Consider the following 16,070-nt stretch of genomic DNA (forward strand, 5'->3'; position numbering starts at 1 on the left):
CACGACCTTTTTCAAGTCTGCATACCACCGACAAATGGTTGTTTTCGACGGAGTAGAATCCGGATAACGTTTTTCAAGCCATTGCTGAGCTTGAACAGTGCTTTTTCCCATTAGAAAACAATGTTTTATCAACACACGAAACCCGTTTTGTCCCATTTTTTCACGATTGCAAAAGTAGCGTCACTGTAACTTGCACCACTGTAACTTTCTTGGTTATGTTTCGAATTACATCATATTTTGACACACCTCATCTGAAGGTTGGTACTTCTGAACCTTGGTAAATAAATTGCATCATAAACAGTAAACATGTCGATTGTAATGAACGTTTAATTTATTAAATTTTACTTTGGCCGAAACTAATTTTGCTGGGTCGATTAGCTTATTGTAAAAATATTAGTATACCCAAGAACAAAATGATAAATGGCCCAATTCTCAAAAGAACTTGCGACACCATGATTAACGATCGTTCTCAATTTCTACTTCCATTTCTGTAGTATCCCAAGGTATTAGAGTATCCCAAACTCGTGAAAATTTTGCGAGAAAAACAGTTACCAGTAGTTCCAAAAACACTCTGCGCTATCAACATATGTCATAAGTAAACTATTTTAAACCTCATAAAAGTTGCGAAAATTTAGAAAAACGTGTTTGCCATGAGCAACACGAGATTCGTACGGATTTAAATTTCCTAGATCCTGAGGGTTAGATCAAATACATAACACATCGTTCAAAAAGTCCCGGGACTAACATAGAGATGGCGCTAATAATGCCATTTACCGTATTTTTCCGTGTATAACGCGCACCCGTGTATAACGCGCACCCATATTTTAAGAGAAAAAAATTGGAAAAAAAGGTTTTTATTATACATTTTTCCGATATAATATCAATATATAATATAATATCGATATATCAAAAAAATCTTCTTCTTTGGCACTACAACCGCTGTGCGGTCTTGGCCTGCACCAGAGACAATTGTTAATGTCAATTATCCCTGGTGCTATCTGTAACAGTTCGTTTTTACGGGCGGGGTTGTTGGTCCCGCGCCAACCCCCTCTGTCAGCGCCGGTATTGGGAATCGAAACCATGGCCGGTTGAGTGACAACCGATCCCGGGATTCGAACCCTGGTCAGCTGCGCTGACAGCGAAGAGCGTTACCGACTACTCTATCAGCGGGGATCCAAATATCCAAAAAATACCAAATGATAATAATGTATAACGTAATAATGAAGTATCCGGAAATATGTGATTTAAAATAAATGCTTTATTCGATTTTCGATTATTTTGTGGCGTTAGATTACTACACACGTCAGTGACTTATGGTAAAAAGTTCGGCCATTTTAAATTATCACTTAATCTTTGACAGCTGTTTTACTGTGCTCGTGTTTTGGCTCATCGGCGATTTTTTTCTCTTTCAAAAAATGGATGGCAAGGAATCTATATCAAATTTTGTGTAAAAAACGAAATTAAGAGCGCGGGCGCATTCAAAATGTTGACTGTGGCTAATGGTGAAGCTTTTAAGACCAAAAACAGCACTTATCGGTAGCTCAAAAATTTCTCAGAGGGCCGAGAAGATGTAAATTTCGAAAAGCAAAGTTTGGTCGAATGTGAACGGCCACGTGTGGCCACAAACGCGAAATACAAAAATGAAACCCAAATGTCGTGAAATTTTTTGAACAGACCACGTGCATACGAAATTTAAGATCGTTGCTTGTGTGCGAATTTTTGGCTAAAAACTACAAACTAATGATGCCAAAGCCACCGTATTGACCAAATCTGGCCCCCTATGGCTTTTTCTAGTTTCCAAATCTCAAATTACCACTTTGTGGTCAATTAATTTAGGAGAAGACAGAAATCGCCGATAAGACAAAACACGTTCCAGCAAAACAGCTGTAAAACATTAACTGAGCTTTAAAAATAGCCGAAATTTTCAACATAAGTGAGTGACATATGTAGCAACATTACGCAACAAAGAAATCGAAAATCAAATAAAGTATTTATTTTAAATCACAAATTCCCGGTACTTATTTGACAGAATGTATATACAATAAAAGACCCCCAAATTTAGCTACATATTATATGTAACAATATTGTATAGATAATTATATTCCTAACAAATGTTTCATTTCATAATTTATTCAATAATACCATAAAATATGTACCTAAAAGGGCTCATTTGTATGTTTAGAGGAGACAAAATTTTTACTACCCTTGTATAACGCGCACCAAGATTTTGGAGCTAAAAAAAATGGGAAAAAGGTGCGCGTTATACACGGAAAAATACGGTATATACCAAGATTCAGAAGTACCAACCTTCAGATGAGGTGTGTCAAAATATGATGTAATTCGAAACATAACCAAGAAAGTTACAGTGGTGCAAGTTACAGTGGCGCAATCTTTTGCAATCGTGAAAAAAAATGGGACAAAACGAGTTTCGTTTGTTGATAAAACATTGTTTTCTAATGGGAAAAAGCATTGTTCAAGCTCAGCAATGGCTTGAAAAACGTTATCCGGATTCTACTCCGCCGAAAACAACCATTTGTCGGTGGTATGCAGACTTGAAAAAGGTCGTGTTGATGCAATTGATGCGGAACGTTTGGGTCGGCCAAATGAGGCAGTAACTCCCGAAAACACCAAGAAAGTATTGAAAATCGTGATGGGTGACCGCAAAATGAAAGTGCGCGAGATAGCTAAGATGTTGAACATATCAACTGGTAGTATAGTTACTATTTTGCACCAAAAATTAGCTATGGAAAAGGTCGTCTCCAAATGGCTGCCGCGTTTGCCCACTATGGCACAAACGATCACAAATCAAAACGATGACCAAATCCAACGAATTAGGCTCCCAACTGCCTTCTCATCCTCCGTACTCGCCGGATCTTGCCCCCAGCGACTACTGGCTCTTTACAGATCTAAAAAAGATGCTCCGGGAAAAAAGATATGGCTCGAATGAGGTGGTGATCGCTGCTAATGAGGCTCATTTTGAGTCAAAAACAAATCGTTCTACAAACATGGCATTGAAAAGTTAGAGAATGCTGGAATGATTGTATTACATTTGAAGAAGATTATCTTGATGAATAAAAAAAAAATTGACGATAAAATGATGTTTTCATAGCTAGTCCCGGGACTTTTTAAACGATGTGTTAATTTTTGATAAAATTTTGAGCAAAAATGTTCGGCGTAGCAAGCGTGGACGCGCACATAAGGGTTAAACGTGAACGCGAATTAGGAATGCAGAGGAAAGCGTGAAAGAAAATCTTCAACAATAGTCGACTTTACAATTAGCATGCCTACCACTATCGTCCACCTTACGGATATGTGCTACCATAATCAGAGCTAACATTATTCAATTGAGACCATAATTGTGTGTCGTGACTTGAAACGCAACAACAGTATCACGAGAGGTAGTTTAGTAACTGGAAGTTCCGCGACAAATGGGAAAGAAGGTAATGGGAAGCGAGGTGTGATTGCCTAATCAAAGTGCTTACTTTACTGCTCAGCACGTAGTACTACTGTGTGCGGGGTCGAATGTGCCTCGGAAGGTAGAAATGGATAAAAAAATTATCAATCGAACAAAGCTATACTTGCTAATAATGCTGAACTTGCTTGCTTGCTGAACAGATTGGGGAAGGAATAAAACAAAGTAGTTTTGAGTTCTGATAGTGGTTTAACTAAGAAACACTAGACTGTGCCTGTGACTGTGACTCTTTTACTTCTAGTCGTTGGAATGATTTAGGACACATGATAGCATGCTATCGATAACAAAAAAGCCAGTATACAGTTCAATTTTCAATTTACCTTGCTACACGTGGTGTTTTTTCTTGTTCTTCTACAGATCAGCTTCTGGTGATTGGTGGTTTTGGTGTCTTTAGCTTAATTTTCTATGTCAGGATGCTCATTGGCGTAGAATAGGTAATGTCTGTAGCTACTCCTGGCGTTTAAATCACTCACTCTACTTTTGCACATTCAATCTGAATCTTAGGTTTCCTCAGGGTATTATGTATTATACATACACCGTCGTTTGTTGCTCTCATTGGTCGTTTTCTCGGCGAGGGGGTTGTTCGGTTTCATTCAAACTTACTCAAAACTACCACGCACGCTTACATCACTGATTTTATTCATTCCATATTCTAATGTGTTATTGCATTCTTAAAAGGCTAACACAATCCCCCTAAAACGACCGCTAATTAATTTTATGATGCAGATTTTAATTAAATCCTCTTTTACCCAATAATATCTGCATAATTAAAAATACCGTAAAGGGATTTCCAAACTGCAAGAAATCATCAGATTTCATTTAAGGTAGATTAACGACAACTCTAAACCATAAACATATTTCTTCAAATGTAAATTGAAATGCATTAGTCATTCATTCCTTATTACCATATGTATAGCCTGTATACATGTGTCGTGTGTACAAAACAAGGCTAAATGCTTATACTATGGTATCTTTGGAGTTTTGGTACGTAATATTTGTGTTTTGCTCAGTGAACACTATAAATTTGTTTACCTTGAAGCAATTCACAGACAAATAAATAAACAAACACACATGCACGTACACTAATTCATCAGCGGCGCAATACGTATTGCGCACCTATAAGTGCTGTGAATATCTATTAGATTTAACCACCAATACCGTCTTATTGTATTGTAAATTGCTGTTTTATTCTTTACCAATGCAACCTTGGTTTCTATATCGATGCAAACCCAAAACCGTCTCAAGAGCTACTTCAGAAGAACAATAAATGCACACAGCCTCTACGAACGATCGTCGAGCGTACACTGCAACTGAAAGATGTGAATGACTCAAAGCCTTAAGCTTAGTTTCTGGAATGAACGATATGGAAGTTAATCTGGGAGAAGGAAAAAAAGAAATAAACAGAAGAGAGGGAGTGACAGAGAGAGAGAGAGAGAGAGAGAGAGAGAGAGAGAGAGAGAGAGAGAGAGAGAGAGAGAGAGAGAGAGAGAGAGAGAGAGAGAGAGAGAGAGAGAAAAACAAGAGAGAGAGAGAGAGCAAATTAAACATAGTTAGATTGCGAGAGATGAAAACTAGTGAAGAATGTAACCACACGCTATGGCAGAAATGTGCACGGGTAGCGATTATTGGAAGGGTTCATTCCAGTCTGATAGTTAGGGCTCGGCCGACTGTGTTTCTCACTTCTCCCTGCGTGGTAGACCGAGCCGGTGAAGAAAGTCTCATGCCAAAACTTAGAATTGGCATTATTTTTTCTTCTAATGGCTTGCTCTATATTGCGAGAGATGCTCGAACGCTCTGTTTACGGTGCAAACACAAACTCAGTCGTTTCGTTGGGTTCGGCTTTGTTTGACGGCTCGATGCAAGAAAGCAAGACCCTGTTCTGAACAGTTTGTTTTGAAATTGTTCAGAATGCCTGGCTCAACCGCGTACTTGGCTTCGAACGCGTTTTCAAATACGAACGGCTCGATGTGTCAGCCAGCGAAGATAGTATCGCTGAATGGATTAGTTCAGGAAAAGCGGCAATACGTCCCATATTGCCATTTTCGCGCGCTTTATGGAGGCTTTTGACTGCCCACAGTGAAAGAAGTGCACAGTGATGAGGGCCACTAACGTCTCAATAAGGTGATGTTTTTGGTGCAGTTGGGGCGTCGTTTGACTGCACATGTTTGCCGAGCATAGTGAAGCAAACATACATCCATAGAGCGACCCAGCTAGCAAAGATCGCGCGATATTTTTCCCCGCTCCTACCTTCTCGAGCCCACAAACTCGCACTGTCGCAGTCTTGCTGACTCCGCGGTGGTGTTGTTTCTTTCGTTCCTTTGAACATTTTTTTTCTATCGCGCTCTGCGCATCGAAATCCTTCTGTGTGGATGTGTATGTTTTGTGTGTATCCTGTATGTGTGTGCGTTCTCAGTTCACCAACTGACTGTGGGGCTACATCAAGCGTAACGTAATGATTTTGACATTAACGATTAATGCCAAACTGCTGCGGCGCTGTCAAAACGTTTACGGCTCGCGCGAGGCGTAAACACGAGCGTAATTATTTTTTTCATACGCTTTGCTTACAAACAGAGAATAATTTATGTTTTTATTTGCTGGTATAGCAACAAAATCGGAAAAAACAGATAAAAAAAATCAGAAATCAATTAATTTCTCTTCTATTTCTATTTTCTTGGACCAAAAACACGAACGTAAACACGTTTCACGTTTCGTTTTTATATTTTTGCTGCCACACGAAGCGTAAACGTTTTGACATTACAAATTAATTTTACGCTAGTTTTCACGCTTCGTGTAGCCCCCTAGTAAAATTAATTTGTAATGTCAAAAAGTTTACGCTTCGTGTGGCAGCAAAAATTTAAGAACGAAATGCCAAATGTCCACTGAAATGTCAAACGTGTTTACATTCGTGTTTTTGGTCCAGCGATATAAAAATCGAAGAGGTAAATTGATTTCTGAAAAATTTATTCTGTTGTTTTAGATTATGTTGCTGTACCAGCAATATGGGACTGAGCAGAGTAAAAAAAGTCCAATCGTTCGGCACCAGGACCGCACATCCAGGATAATTGCTATTCAAAAAGGTGAAAAAGGTGAAAGAGTGATCACGAAGAAAAGAATGGTTGGTGCATTCGAATCATGCTGGTTTATTCTCTGCTAATACAAAATACATTGTTTTGTACAGGAATCAGTAAGTTTGGTTTCAGTTGTAAGTATCAGTTACTGCGATTGTGGAACTTTCTCCTTTTCGTCTTGCTGCGTTTTACAGGTTGGTGCTGTTCTGTAGTTAGTGAACAGTGTTTTAAAGTGAATTTGACTTAAAATTTATTGTTTATAGAAATGGAAACGATTGCCTACGATGCGGAGTGGATTCATCATTTGCTCATCGTTGCCAACTATGTGCGGAGGCGTCAGAATGAACAGAGACGGGTTCGATGAAGATGGTGGATGCGGCCAATCTTCTTTCGTCGGGAAGAAGACGGCAACGTTCTGCTCAACGCCATAATAGAAGAGCAGATCAACGACACAATCATTAGGTTCCTCAGAATGAGAATGATTGATTTTAACTTTTTGGAATCGTTGGTCCTCCACAGGATACAACGTATGGATACAAACATGCAGCGAGCCGTAACTGCTCGCGAAAGGTTGCTCATAACGCTACGCTTCTTAGCAACGGGAGAAAGCTATTCCAGTTTGCAGTTTTTGTTTCGGGTAAAAAATACATTTTCCTTGTAATATGTGCGAAGGATATGAAACTCAGCTTTTATTTCTATATCGCAGCTGTCTAGACAAACAATCGGGAACATCGTGCCAGATGTATGTAACGCATTAACGGAAGCGCTGCACGATTACGTAAAGGTAAGAACTTCAAACGTTGTTAACACAAAGGAAGTGATTGGTGCTAGTGATCTTGTGTTTATTGCGAAATGCCTTGCTTAATTCGAAAATAAACAATCCAATGGTTTGAATAAAGGAACGATAGATCTCCTATTGCTTGTATTAACTTATGCCTACTGCTCGTTGCCTACATCGTTGTTTCACTGAGTTCGTTAATCTCCGTTTCGATACTTTACATTGCATCGTACAGTCTTACGGAAGCCAATGTTGAGTATCGATTGTTGATTTTATCCATCCAGTTTGCTACATCGTTACCCATTCTGATGGATGAAGACCGCTGCAAGTGTCGATTGGTAATTTCGACCAGCGCCTGCAGTGTAGCCCCAATTCCGTTATCGTTAGAGTCTACACGTTGCCTACCCTGTCCCGTTGTGGATGTTGATGCGACAGAGTGAGTGGGAGCACGGTTAGGAGAGGCAGAGACCGGAGAGCTCTTCTGTAAACTCTGTTCTTCATGTGATAAAGAATGCAGAACCGTCGATTCCGTAGCTGATGCACATTGCGAGTGTGTTGGTCGCGCTGAGTCAGTCTGAAAAAAGCAAATGTTTTTATTTTTTTCATTGCATTTATATACTAATTAACATATTTTTATAATTTTATTTCCAGCTACCTTCGAGTAGACAAGAGTGGCTGAAAATTTCGGAACAGTTCGAGCAACGTCAGGGAATCAGGGAGCGTTCCGGATCACCAAGCTCACTTACGCATTTATCGCAGAAATACTAACCACTTTTTGGTTTGGTGCTTTATTTTCTTTCTTGTTATCCATTTTCTCACTGAAATTGAGATAAACTTTTAGTTAAAATTCCAAAAAATCACAAAAACATCACATGCTATATTTGTAAACAAACCTCTGTTGTCCTCTGTTTGTAAATAACACTTTGACAGGCGTTTACGCCTCGCGCGAGCCGTAAACGTTTTGACAGCGCCACAGCAGTTTGGCATTAATCGTTAATGTCAAAAACATTACGTTACGCCTGATGTAGCCCCCAAGTCACAGTAGCATTTTGACAGCCGAACCGCATGGTCGCGAAGTGAAAAGTGAAAAACAAATACAGGAAAAGGGCATGTCTGCAGCGGCAGACGAGGATGAAGAAGACGAGATGCTGACTGCCGGCGAGGAGCTGGAGCCAGCATCCCCCCCGTGCAAGAGAAGGCCGCCGTGGAGGGAGTCCACGCCGTCCTTATGCATTGAACCGATTAACGCGCAGGAGATGGCACTCCTCGCGTACGTTAAGGCCGACGTGAAGGCCCAAATAGAAGGAGTATGCGCGCGCTACGAGGCCGAACGGGAAGCGATGCAGCGCACGATAGGCGAACTGCGACGGACAGTGGAACTGCTGACCGCTGAGGCGCAGAAGCAGCGCACACTGCCTGCCGCGCATCCGCCAGTTCGTCACCAACAGCAACAAGGCAACAGCGCAAAGCCGATAACGCCGCAGCAACGGCTGGAAGCGGCACGCGCACTGGAGGAGCCCGGCACCGGCAAACCGAAGCAGCAGCCACAGGTTCACCAGTGGATAGAAAAGCGCAGCAAGCGACAGCTCCAGCTTGAGAAGGCGGAAAAAGGAGAAAGGAGGAGGAGCGGCAGCAGCAAGGACAGCAGCGGCGGCCAGGAAGGTGGCTGCAACGGCAGCAACCGCAAAGCCGGCCCCAACAGCCGACACAGCGGCAGCAACAACCGCAGCCGCGACAACAACAACAGCAGCAACAGCAACGAGTGCAGGCAGACGCCGTAAGGGTCGTACCCAAGGACAGCATGTCGTACCTGGACGTCATGCGGCTTGTCCGGGAGACACCGGTGATCATGGGAGTGACCGAAAGGGCTTGGCGGTCGAGCAAAGACCATCTCATGATCACGGCCAAAAGTGACGCCAACGCGGATGCCGTGAAGACCGCGGTGGCCAACCTCGTTGGCGAGAGGGCCACCCCAGAGGTCCTCACTGCCATGGCCGTGCTCCGCATAAAGGGCATCGACATGTGCGCGGACAATGAGGAGGTAGCCGAGGCATTGGGCAAAGTCGCGGGTGTCGCAATACCCGCGACGGATGTCAGCCTCCGGCGCATGTACGATGGACTGCAAAGGGCCAATGTCAGGGTCCCAGCCAAGGTGGTGGCTGCCCTGACAAAGAACAAAGTGGTCATCGGGATGACCCGTTGCGCAGTTCGCGAGGCCGACCCCGTCCCGGCCAGCCAGAGACGCTGCTACCGTTGTCTCGGGAGGGGCCACAGGCCCAGCAAATGCACGGGACCGGACCGCTCCGACTGCTGCCTGCGATGCGGCAGCAAGGAACACCGGCGAAGTAGCTGTACGGCCGAAGCCCCTAAGTGCGTTGAGTGCTCTGGCGCACACAACACGGGCGCGGCAGTGTGCGAGGGAAATGCCATGCAATGCCTCGCATAATGCAGCTGAATATGCGGCACTGTCGGCTGGTCCACCAACTCCTGACCCAGTCGACAAGGGAAAATGGCCCCCACTGCGATGCAGAAGTGGTGCTCATCTCGGAACTGTACCAGTTGCCCACCGCTAGCAACTTTTGGGTAGCCGACGGCGAGAGGACGGTAGCCATCCACTCCAGCGGCCGGTACCCCATACAGCCACTCTGCAGCAACACCGAGGGACTTGTTGTTGCCGAGATCAGGGGCATAGTGTACGCCAGCTGCTACGCCCCTCCACGGTGGGACATCGAGACGTTCAGGCGGTACCTGGAAGCGCTGGCCCTAGCAGTGCAAAGCCACCCTCGTGTCGTCGTAGGAGGAGACTTTAACGCTGCCGCCGTCGAGTGGGGCAGTCCCAGGACCAACGCCAGGGGAGAAGAGCTCCTCGCGACCATGGAACAGCTAGGGCTCGTTCTGCTCAACCATGGAGAAGAGCCCACCTTCCGAGGCAACTCAGTGGCACGCCCATCGGTGATCGACGTCGCATTCGCCAACCCAGCCATCGCAGGCCCGGGCGACTGGCAGGTGATAGAGGACGATGAACTGATGTCGGACCACTCGCCCATCATGTACACCGTCGGGGACCCGCACCCTCGAACCGCACCGCAGCCAACACCACGGCACTGCACTCGCCGGTGGAAGATGCACCTGTTCGACCCGGAGGTGTTCACGATCTCGCTGCGGGCACTGAACTTCGGCGAAGTCGAACCATCGGTGGCCGCCGTCACGAGACTGCTGGAGAGAGCCTGTGATGAGACCATGCCGCGCAGTGCCCAAGGACCGAGGCAGAATAGACGCCACGTCTACTGGTGGACGTCGGAGATCGCTGAGAAGCGCACCATCTGTGGACTCGCCCGACGACGCCTGCAAAAAACGAGGGACGCCAGCGATCGTGCTTACCGGGCCGTCGAATACAAGCAGACGAAGCGCATGCTTGGTAGCGCCATCCGGGAGAGCAAGCGGCGTTGCGCCCGGGAACTCGCGGATTCGGTCGAGGACGACCCTTGGGGCAACGCCTACCGAACAGCGGTGGGCTGGCTCACAGGCGGACGCCTGTGCCAAGAGGACGACTATGAAGTGATGGGACGCATTGTGGACGAGCTGTTCCCACAACAGCCACCGATGGACTGGCCCGATACAACGCGACCAGAGACTGCTACTGGGGCGATCCGCGGGGTAACGGAGGAAGAGCTGATGGCCATTGCCAGCAGCATCAGCCCCCGAAAGGCCCCTGGACCCGACGGCATCCCGAACGCTGCCGCAACCGTTGCCCTGCGATCATACCCTGCTGTGTTCTGTAGCCTATTCGGACGGCTCCTTGAAACAGGCTCCTTCCCAGAGGAGTGGAAGCAGCAGAAACTGGTGCTGATCCCGAAGCCGGGGAAGCCAGCGGGGCTGGCGTCGTCGCATAGGCCGCTGTGCATGCTCAACGTCCTGGGGAAGGTCTATGAGCGCATCCTGCTCACCAGACTGAACGACCGGCTAGAGGATGACAGCGACGGACCGCATCTCTCTCGGACACAGTACGGCTTCCGCAAACAGCGATGCACCCTAGACGCTGCCCGGATGATCGTCGAGGAGGGAGCCGACGCGATGCGCCAAGGCCGCACAAACCGCACCGATCCACGCATCTGCATGGTAGTGTCGCTAGACGTGCGCAACGCGTTCAACTGCGCCAACTGGACGTCGATAGGTGCTGCGCTCCAACGGATACAGGTGCACCCGGAGCTGCTGCGTGTGCTGGGCAGCTACTTCACCGGTCGTACCCTGCTGTATGGAACCAACCGTGGGCTGGAGGCGCGCAACCTCACGGCAGGCGTTCCGCAGGGCTCAATCCTTGGACCGACCCTCTGGAATGTGATGTACGACGGTGTCCTGTCGCTGCCACTTCCAGAGGGTGTGCGGAGTGTCGGCTTCGCGGACGACCTGGCGCTCATCGTGCGGGCTGTCAACGTGGAGAAAGCCAGAGAGGCCGCCGAGGACGCCGTGCGGGTAGTGCAGAGCTGGCTGGAGACAAACTCCCTCTCTCTTGCCCGAGAGAAAACGGAGGTCCTCGTCATCAGCAGCCACAAAGGGGGACGGCAGCACACGAGCGTCAACGTCGGTGGCGGGGTTGCTTGCCAATCGAAGCAGACGATCCGGTATCTAGGGATACAGCTGCACGACCATCTGCGCTGGCGACCGCACATCGAGTATGTGGCAGAGCGGGCTAGCCAGGTGACTCGAGTCCTTCGGGCCTTGATGCCGAATCGTTCCGGAGCGACGAGTGACAGACGCAGGCTGATTGCGAGTGCGGTAACGTCAATGATCCGATACGGAGCCCCGCTATGGGCAAAGCGGCGTTCCGGCCTCGAGATACAGAGCAACTGTCGACTCCTGGATGGAGTGCAGCGCAGGCTGGCGCAAGGGGTGGCAAGCACGTTCCGCAGTGTTTCCTACAGCGTGGCCACGGCCCTCGCCAGCATGGTGCCCATCGTACTGCTGCTGCAGGAGGACGAACGCTGCATCGGGCGACGATGGCCAGCGATTGGGCAGCAAACGGAGGACACCCATCCACCACCAGACGCGACGGCCCTGCGCAAAAGGGAGCGTTTGCGCACTATCAGCCAGTGGCAAGAGCAGTGGGCGGCGGCGGGGCTAAAACCAGACGCTAGCCGGTATCAACGCTGGACGTACCGAGTCATCCCGGACATCACGCGCTGGGTCAGCAGGAAACATGGACGTGTGGATTTCTACATGTCCCAAGTGCTCTCGGGACACGGATTCTTCCGAGAGTACTTACACATAAAGAAGTTCGCACGATCCCCTGACTGCAGCTGGTGCCCTGGTGCCGCGGAGTCAGCGGAACACGCAATGTTTTACTGCCCGCGGTTCCAGCGAGAGAGAGCGGAGATGCTGGCAGACGACGGCCGCACCCCCCTCACGCCGGATAACCTGGCGAGCGAGATGCTGCGGAGCCCGGAGTGCTGGCAGCGCTTCGCCCGAGCCTGCCGAGCCGTAACGCTGCAACTTCAACAGGCGTGGCGAGAAGAACAGCGACTGGAGGCCGAGGCTGCGGCCGCGGCTGCGGCTGCTGCTGCGGCGCCTGCTGCAGCAATAAGATAAGTTGGCCTTCTGCACAACTTATCCGACAAACACCTCGTTAACCGTGTGGTTAATGACGCCGTTTGTTAACTTGTTAACCGTACGTTCCTTGTCCGGCTGTGCAGAGCAAGAGCGGAGTAGCGACTGACAGCTCCTTGTAGCGGAGCTGGAACCGTCTATACGGCTACATCCGCGACTTGCGAAAGTGACTAAATGTATAACTATTTGCAAATATGTGCTTTATTTATGTATTTATGTATATATATTATCTGAATAAAATGCGATACATCGCATTCCTGCCCCCCTGTTTGCCACACAGGATCAACACGGGGGGGGAGAAACAGGTTGTTTTCCCGCATCGGGAAAATTTAAAAAAAAGCCCCCAAGTCACGCTAGTTTTAACGCCTCCCGTACAAAAAAGTCACTCTGGGGGGCCACATGAAGCGTAAAAGCTAACGTAACATTTATTTGTAATGTCAAACCGTTTACGCTTCGTGTGGCAGCAAAAATATAAAAATGAAATGTGAAACGTGTTTAGGTTCGTGTTTTTGGTTCGAAAAAATAGAAATAGAAGAGAAATAAATTGATTTCTGATTTTTTTTCCGTTTTTTTTTCGATTTTGTTGCTATACCAGCAAATAAGAACTTCAATTATCCTCTGTTTGTAAGCAAAGCGTATGAAAAAAATAATTACGCTCGAGTTTACGCCTCGACCGACCCGTAAACGTTTTGACAGAGGCGCAGCAGTTTTGGCATTCATCTGTAATGCCAAAAACATTACCCAGTGGACAAAAGTGACCCAGTGAACAATTTTGAGAGCCGGAGGCTGCCCCTCTGCCTGCGACGCGGCGGAAGAAGGCTGAGACGAGTGAGATCGAACGCCTCTCTGCCTGCGACGAGGACGAGGGAGGGCGAACTCGCAGCGAACGAAGTGAGCATGAGGGCGCGTTCGATGGTTGCCGGGGAAAGAGCGGAAGAAATCCCCGTGAGGAGGGCTTTCACGCGCGAGCTTGTTGGTTTCATTCACAGCCCAGTGAACAATTTCGCTCTTCTCACTTCAAATTCCGCAGCTCATTCTCTTCTCATCCGCTATTTCGAAGACTTTTTGCCATATAGCTTTATATGGGGGAATCGCTGTGAGCAGTGGTTAGGTCCAAGGAGTGAGCAGTGGATTGAATTCTCTCACCGAGCGGCTTACTGCCTCTCATCTGTGTGTTCTGTCGCTTTTTTCGTCTTCTTTCTCTTCTTCCTTTCTTCCCCCTAACCAAAATAAAACAGTTCGTATTTGGTCGGTACATTTCGGTATATTTTCTCTCTCTTTTTTCGATACGCGTATACTCTTCACTCTTCACTAGCGGTTCACAATTTGGTGCGAAGCTGCCTTCGACGCCTTAGACGCGTTGTAAAATGCATTGCATTGCATTTGCATTCGAATCCTTTGCATCCCAGTTTAGTTGGACATCTGAAACGAGCAAAGCGAAAACATTTCAACATTATGTGGTTGTCACTGAATACTGTCCAATAAACTTACCTGGATTATTTCTATCAGGATCACCCGTGATCGACAGAGAAGCACAAGCACTTGGTACTTTACACTTGGCACTTACAAAAAACAGAGGCAGAGTTTTCGTCCCGATTCGCCTAAGTCCACACCAAAACTTAAAGAGAGACTGTCGGACCCTCGGAACTTCGGGACTTTGCCCCGATCTCGCTATCTCTGTTATTACTATTCCTTTTTCTTTCTCTCCACCGTTCGTCTTCCAGCTGCAAACTCACGGGGATTTTTTCCGCTTTTTCCCCGGCAACCATCGAACGCGTCTCATGCTCACTTCGTGCGCTGCGAGATCACCCTCCCCCGGCTCGTCGCAGGCAGAAGGGTGTTCGATCTCACTCGTCTCAGCCTTCCTCCGCCGCGTCGCAGGCAGAGGGGCAGCCTCCGGCTCTCAAAATTGTTCACTGGGTTTCGCATGTTCTCGCGAGTCTCTCTCTTGCGATTAGTTTGGCGATTTGACAGTCTCTCTCTCTCTCATTCTCGCGAACCTTTGAATCTTTTGATTGTTTCTCAGTTGTTATTTTTATAACTGTCAAAATCTGTTGAAACAATCCGCGAACACAATAATATCGTATCCGTAACACAATCCGCGAACACGATTCGTTGCTTGTGCGCTGGTTCGATTTGTACCTATCTAACCGCGCCATTCGTGTCAGAGTTGAACGATCCTTGTTTTCTGTGTTCACTAATGTATCTGGAGTTCCTCAAGGTAGTAATCTGGGACCGCTCTTATTTTTATTATTTATTAACGGTCTTTCTTTACAACTTCCTCCAGAGTCATCTAATGTATGCTGACGATCTCAAATTGTTCTTGCCCGATAGTGCTCTGTCTGATTGTCTGGTACTGCAGACTATGCTTGATCGTCTCGTATCTTGGTGTGTTTGCAACGGCATGTCCTTCAATGTCGGCAAGTGTCATGTCATCTCATTTTCTAAGCGTTCTGTCCCAGTTTTATTTAACTATACCATTGACTCAGCAGTTGTTCCACGAGTTGACGTGATTCGTGATTTAGGTGTTATGTTAGATGCGAGGTTAAGTCTGTCTGCTCACTATGCCGATTTGATCTGTCGCGCCAACCGCATTTTGGGCTTCGTTTTACGTTTGTCGTCTGAGTTTCGTGGTGTGACCTGTCTTAAAGTTATGTGTGGCACCCCTATCATCAGTGTTGGCGCGATCGCATTGAGTCCATACAATGTAAGTTTACTCGAGCAGCCGTGCGCAGGCTGGGTTGGTATGCCAACGACAACGTGCCTAATTACAACACGCGTTGTCTGCTCCTCGGTCTGAGGACACTTGAGCATAGGAGACAGCCGGCTCAGGTTATGTTTGTTTTTAATCTTTTGTCGGCTGATATTGACGCACCGCAACTCCTTGCCAAGTTAGATCTATCTGTTCCTGCTCGTCACTTAAGACGTCGGCATGACATGGAGATCAGAGCTGCCCCACGACTTACTGTTGCGGATCACAACGACCCTTTTTGTCTATGTGTCGTACGTATAACCTTTGCTCGTCTCAGATTGACCATAACATGTCTATTCGTCAATGTCGTAGTTTCCTTGATCTCGCGTCCTTTTATTGTCTGGTTACCGGTTTTGTGTCCTCGTCTTCGCCAGTCGCTGCGTTAGGCTAGCTAGG

The 16,070-nt window shown here is 47.1% G+C and overlaps 2 long non-coding RNA genes across 2 annotated transcripts; one reads left to right on the forward strand and one right to left on the reverse strand.

Moving 5' to 3' along the window:
* Positions 1-6,460: 6,460 nt before the first annotated feature.
* Positions 6,461-7,615, forward strand: LOC131214118 (uncharacterized). The gene is made up of 4 exons (XR_009157001.1): positions 6,461-6,587; positions 6,651-6,734; positions 6,804-7,177; positions 7,247-7,615. It is a non-coding gene; the product is annotated as an uncharacterized LOC131214118 (long non-coding RNA).
* Positions 7,370-8,288, reverse strand: LOC131214119 (uncharacterized). The gene is made up of 3 exons (XR_009157002.1): positions 8,212-8,288; positions 7,974-8,136; positions 7,370-7,892 (listed from the first exon to the last, which is right to left on the reverse strand). It is a non-coding gene; the product is annotated as an uncharacterized LOC131214119 (long non-coding RNA).
* Between the last annotated feature and the right edge of the window lie 7,782 nt (positions 8,289-16,070).

Source organism: Anopheles bellator (assembly GCF_943735745.2).
Source record: "Anopheles bellator chromosome X unlocalized genomic scaffold, idAnoBellAS_SP24_06.2 X_unloc_1, whole genome shotgun sequence".
NCBI classification, from domain to species: Eukaryota; Metazoa; Arthropoda; class Insecta; order Diptera; family Culicidae; genus Anopheles; species Anopheles bellator.